Below are 6,021 nucleotides of genomic sequence, written 5' to 3' on the forward strand. Positions count from 1 at the left end.
GTTGCCAAAGTATTGGTGTGCATAAGTGTGTAATTCAAATTTAGGGATCCTTGTTGATTCCATTATCCCTTTGTGAAGTTTAGGAAGTGAAGCTGCACTTTTTAGTTAAATGTGCTCTGGCTATCACAGTTATATTGCAATGTTATGTTTGGCATGCTGGTGCAAGAATTTCTTTAAGATTTTGTTTTTGATGTTATTTTTCCCTTTTATTTATATATTGTTTCACATATGAACTATTAACCTTTCAATTATATGGTGAACATCTCTATAGTGATCTGCAAATATTAGTCTGTTATATTTTTGCTATTCCGCTTAGGAGTTGTTTAGTTGCCTGAAAAAGGAATGCAATGTAAAATGAATGCAACGATGAAGAATGGGGGGTTAAAGGATTACTTTGGAGCTGCTTGAATGAGTGAAAAAGGAATGCAGGACTCTACTTTTTTTTTTTCTTTTGGTTTGAAGTAAAGTAAAATCCTATGTAAATTGTTAGAAGGTTGTGATCGTGGTGGGCGGCAATTGGCAGCGGCAGTCGTTGGCTGTTTGCAGCAGTTAGCAGGTGGTGCTGGAGACGGTGGTCGCTGTGGGTTGTCAAAGAAACAGTTGAGCAGTGTAAAATGTTCTCGATCAAATTCGGCGACAATGTTTTACCTTAAAAATGAATTAAAATGGAACACATCTATTTACTTTACCTTGGATTTGCTTTTTATCCAATCAAACATTAAAAAATAAAAAAATAATGCATTTATTTTACTTTGCATTTATTTTTTTTTCTAGCCAAACAGCTCCCAAGTGTTTTGCTAGTGCTTCAATGATTTGGTTTTAAATAGGATAATGCTAATGCTAATGACCAGCGACATAAAAGGCTTGAACTTTTTCAGGCCATTGTTATTAGTGAGATAAGTAATTTGTGGTGGTTGAGGATTTTCAACACATCTTGCACTCTAATAAAACGAATCAGTCTACGAATGCTTTTTTATTTGAAAATAGATTTTTCATGCATTAAAAAGTTTTTTATATGAGAGAAATTGGTATTTCGTAGAATTTTTTTTTTTTGGAATGAATTAAATTTGAAATTTCAAAATTTCTCCAACGATTTCTCTTTTGAGTAATTCCGTCTCTGTCCTATTTTCCTTGAGTACTTGCAAGGACTAAAGAAGCTGGACCTCTCTCTCCTCTTGTTGAAATCTTTTTTTTTTGCTTGTTGAAAAATTTGTTTGTAATAGTTTTTTCTGCTTTTTAAAAAAGTTTTTTAATATAAAAAATATTTATGAATTAGAAATTTTATACTATAAAATTATTTTGGAAAACAGTAAGAAAGTTGATCCAAATTAAATTAAAATGTTGATCTCTTAAATTATAGAAAATGACTGATGTGATAATCTATGTTGACTTGGACTGATTTGGCACCCTCATTGGACATTTCCCATCCATTGACTTCCATGGGGCTCCCACTAGCTTATGAGTCCAAAAATGATTTAAGAGTAGGTCAATCTTTGTGAGTTTCTAGAATTGTCTCCATCTTCCTTTCAATAAACTATGATCTTATGATAACTTTAACATATGTAAGTGATTCTACACATAAATATGCATCTTTTATATGCAAAGCAACATATCAATATTAAATATATGACTTATATGAATGCCATTTAACAATTCTTGAAAATTTATTTTTGGTACAATTTTTAAATGATTCTAGAAGGGCTATAAGCTATTACATAAAGCTTCTTATATGTGGTGTTTCTTTTAGGTATTTATATATTCACCCTCGATACACTCTTTTGTCTTTTTGATTTATTTTTAGCCCCAAAATATTTAGTGTTATTATGTTCAATTTATTTTCTTATATTTTTATGAAGACTTATTAAAACTATTAAAATTTAAATATAAAGTTTGAAATCTATTAGATGGAACATTAGTAATGTAATGGGACTTTTGGGGTGTAAATAGCATTACTAAGGGCAAATTTTGATATGGCTAAATGCAAAACCCAATTCTCATGCTCTTCCCCACTAAATATCTTAATAGGTTCCATAAAGACCTATTTAATGCCTCAATTTTCCCAACTATCTGTGAGTGAAAAATTGAATAGAATTTAAGTATAGTAACAATTAGTTTTGATACAATTTCAAAAAATATAAAATAAATATGAGATTTCAATTATAAATTATGGACTTGGTTAACCCATGTAGTTTGATAATCTCCTTAAGAAAATTCTTGTAATATAGATCCATTATTAGTTTTCTTAAAAAAATTCTTGTAGTATGAGATCCATTATTAGTTTTATTTTAATGTATAAAATATATAATTTTAGAGAATCTATCAACTACAACAAAAATACCATCTACCGCTATAGGTGCTCCATAAAATAAAATATGGAAAGCTCCTCATCAGGTATATAAGGTCATAGAAAGTAGTATAATTTCTAGATTTTTTTTTTTCATTGTTGCTTTATAATGTTTGCAACTCTATCATGAATTAACAATCCCTTATGTAAGTCCCCAAAAGTTTAAGACTAGTTTAGGGTTGATTAGGTTTTGACTATAGTGAAACTATAACTTAAGGGAGTTAACTAGTAGGGTTTGATGCGCAAAGGATCAAGATTAGATTTTAGGCTAAGTTTGTTTAAATGTTGATTTTGATCAACCTATGATCCAAGTAGGTAGACTCAATGGATATCAGTCCATAATAAGGTCATAAGTGACCCTAAGTTATGATAGGATCTTACAGGAGTGCTATTAGTCAGGGGCGGATGTAGTGTGGGGGCACTGGGGGTATGTGCCCCAGGCTTTTCATCTCTCACGCAGACGCAATCGCCGAAAATTAATCCCTCTCCCTGCTTTGGCCCAGGCTTTTCATCTCTCACGCAGACGCAGACACAGACGCAATCGCCTGTGGAACGTGGCTCCGTCTCCGCGCCTCCGCCCCTGCCGCCCAGTTAGCAGTCGCCGGCCCGCGGTCACGCATAGTCCGTCGTAACTCGTAAGCAAAATACTGAATCATTTTACCTAACTATTATCCTAGATTCCTAGTCTTCAAGTTATTATTATTTTTTTATTATTTTTGAGTTTCAATTGAAAATTGGTATAAAAAAAACATGTTTTTGTGAGAAATTTTCCCGATTTAACTAGGAATCAAAATCTGTTTTGGACGAAATAATGAAAGAACAAACCACAAAAACTATTTATTTCTTTTAGATCATAAGTTAAAGACTCATATTTAATATTTTATGATTTATTGTTTATTGTTTTAAAAAATTTAAAGCAGAATATTATTTCTTTTAGATTACATATTTTTTAAAATTTATGTAATCCGTTTTTGATGTAATCATGTAATTATATTTTTGATGTAAGTAGTGCTTAATTAAATGTTTTTTAAAAGTTTTAAATTAAACAGTAGAATATTTCTTTAGTGCTACCTCTCTTTAAGACTTTAATATTACTTTTGTTTAATTTAGCATGGAGATATATTTCAAAAAAAAAGTAGGAGATGATCAGAAAACATTATGTGAAGAAACCAATACACAATTCAAACATTGCCGTGTAGAAATAAATTTTGCAGATATCCCTGCCGATCCTGGATTGAGAAAAAAAATATTGGATTATCATCCTAATGAAAGGGATTGTGTTAGGAAACATTACTTGTTGAAAGGACCGTTCCAACTGCGTGATCATGATTTTCCACGTACCCAATTTGGCGATAAAATTCGTCGATTTAATCCTGTATGGTTTGATGATCACAAAGCTTATAATTGCAGATTCATGTTGGTAATAAGAACAGTTCACATAACAGCCCCAACACTAAAATTGGCCATTGAAGCTTTATTTGCAAAGTATGGTTTGAGTGTGGCTCAACTCCTGGATGAATGATTGCTTACTTACTTATATTGAAAAAAATATATTCAATAGTATCCACAATGAATTGATTGTACAACGATTTCAAAAAATAAAGACTCGACGGGAGAAATTATAAATGATATGTAAGTTTTTTGTTTTATTATTTATTCTATCTTTTTATAATGAATCTAACGATTAAAAAAAAATTTTAAAACCACCAATGCCGGTCCCAAGTCCGGATGAAAAAGGTTGAGAGTTTTTAAATTAATTTAAAATTTTGTGCCCCCACATGAATAAAATCCTGGCTCCTCCCCTGCTATTAGTGTTCGACTCTTGGTTACTTCGTAGAGTTTATTTTTTATTTTAATTTTTTTAATTTTTTATTAATCCCTTGTTAAGCCCTATTAGGTGTCAATTGTGCTTAAGCCTACTTAAGAGTTTGACATAGACTCCATAGCAAGAATAATCAAGGGAGGTGGGCCCTAATATGCTATACTGAAAAAGTTAATTACATCCAATTATGAAAATCATAAACTAATGCATTATTTCTTTATCACCTTAACATATAAGCAAGAAAGTTTTAAATTAATTAAAGTATAGATCAATTCATCAAAATATTACTATAAATTATATAATTAAAATTAAGGACTACATTGCACCTAAATTCTAAAGCATCTACCAATGAAATTGCTTACCACTGGCTCATAATATTACTCTTCCTTAAAATAAAAAAAAATAATTTTGACCGAATCGGCCAAGAATTTATCGTACGGCTTTAGGTTTTTTGGGTTTTGATGAAACTGATCCAAAACCCATTATTTTACATAAATAAAATTCAGCTGTTTTTTGAATTTTTTGACCGAATTTAGCCGTTACGGTGACGTTTGAAAGGAACTTCATTGAAATGTGTAAGCAGTCATTAGAGTTCCATTATAATTATATTAATGGGGTCAATCGAATTTTATGAGTTATCAAATATGTTGAACTCGTCTACTAAATTCATCAAAGATCTTGAATTATATTGAAGTCATCAAAGATCTTGAACTAGCCTCAAATTTGAAGTTGCTAAAGAAATTTAACTAGTCTACTAAATTCAACCAATGAAATTATCAATTGAAGTCGTCAAAATTATTCGCCAACTCAAAATAAAATAATCAGGGACTTCATAGAAAGATTCTTTCTTGTCATCCTATTATAGGGGCTATTTGGTTGATTGAAACTGGAATGTAAAAGAAATACAGTGTATTTGTCTTTCTTTGAAGTTGTTTGAATAAATGTAAAATAAATGCGGGTAATTGCAGTTTAGATTGGTTTGACGTAAAATAAATTCAGTGTAAAGCATGACCGGTGGCGGCAATCAGTGGTGGTGCTAGATGGTGGTGGTGGCGGCCTGTGGAGGGTCCTTAAGGTGGAGCAATTATTACATCCGGTGTCCGAATGCGTTCAGAGACCAATAACCACGCGCCACGTCACCTAAAACTCGGTATTTTTTAACTCAGTATTGCTCGGTATACATTCGGACCGTTCGATTTTTGACCGGACGTAATAATTTCTCCTTAAGGTGGGGCAACAATGATGGTGGAGGAAAGCAGCCAACGATGGTGGCGTTAGGCAATTGGTGGAGCGCAATGATGGACAATAGTGGTGGTGGGTGGCGATCGGTGGTGGTTGACAATAGTTTGGGATAGGTGGGTGGTAGGCGACAGTGGTCGGAGGTTGCCGTCAATGGCGACGGACGGTGGTGATGGGCAATGAAGTTTCGACATATTTAGAAATCTCTCAAATCTGATAAGTTTCAAAAACGCAAAAAATAAAGTAGATGATGAATTTCAAATACATTAAAATTTTACGCTGCATTTGATCGAATCCAAATAAAAAATCAATATTATCAAAACCTGTATTTTTAAAATACTTTATACCCCCTTATTACTTCAAACGGAATAGCCTCTTTTAGCCCTGATTAAAATTCGCTGTATACTTTAATAGCTATAAATTAATTAGCTTTGTATGTAGTCAATTCAATGATACTGAACCTCTGGTCGCATAATTTTTTCCCGACAAGTTTTTCTTTTAATATTTTATTGACCTCTAATGTTATCGCCCAATTTGAACCGAAAATTGTTAAGTTCATTACAGTAAACTACAGCTAAGAGCTCCGAGCTTGCTTTTGTCTTTTTGTTGTTTTCTG

This window comes from Dendrobium catenatum, unplaced genomic scaffold, assembly GCF_001605985.2.
Source record: "Dendrobium catenatum unplaced genomic scaffold, ASM160598v2 fragScaff_scaffold_273, whole genome shotgun sequence".
In the NCBI taxonomy this organism is placed as follows: domain Eukaryota; kingdom Viridiplantae; phylum Streptophyta; class Magnoliopsida; order Asparagales; family Orchidaceae; genus Dendrobium; species Dendrobium catenatum.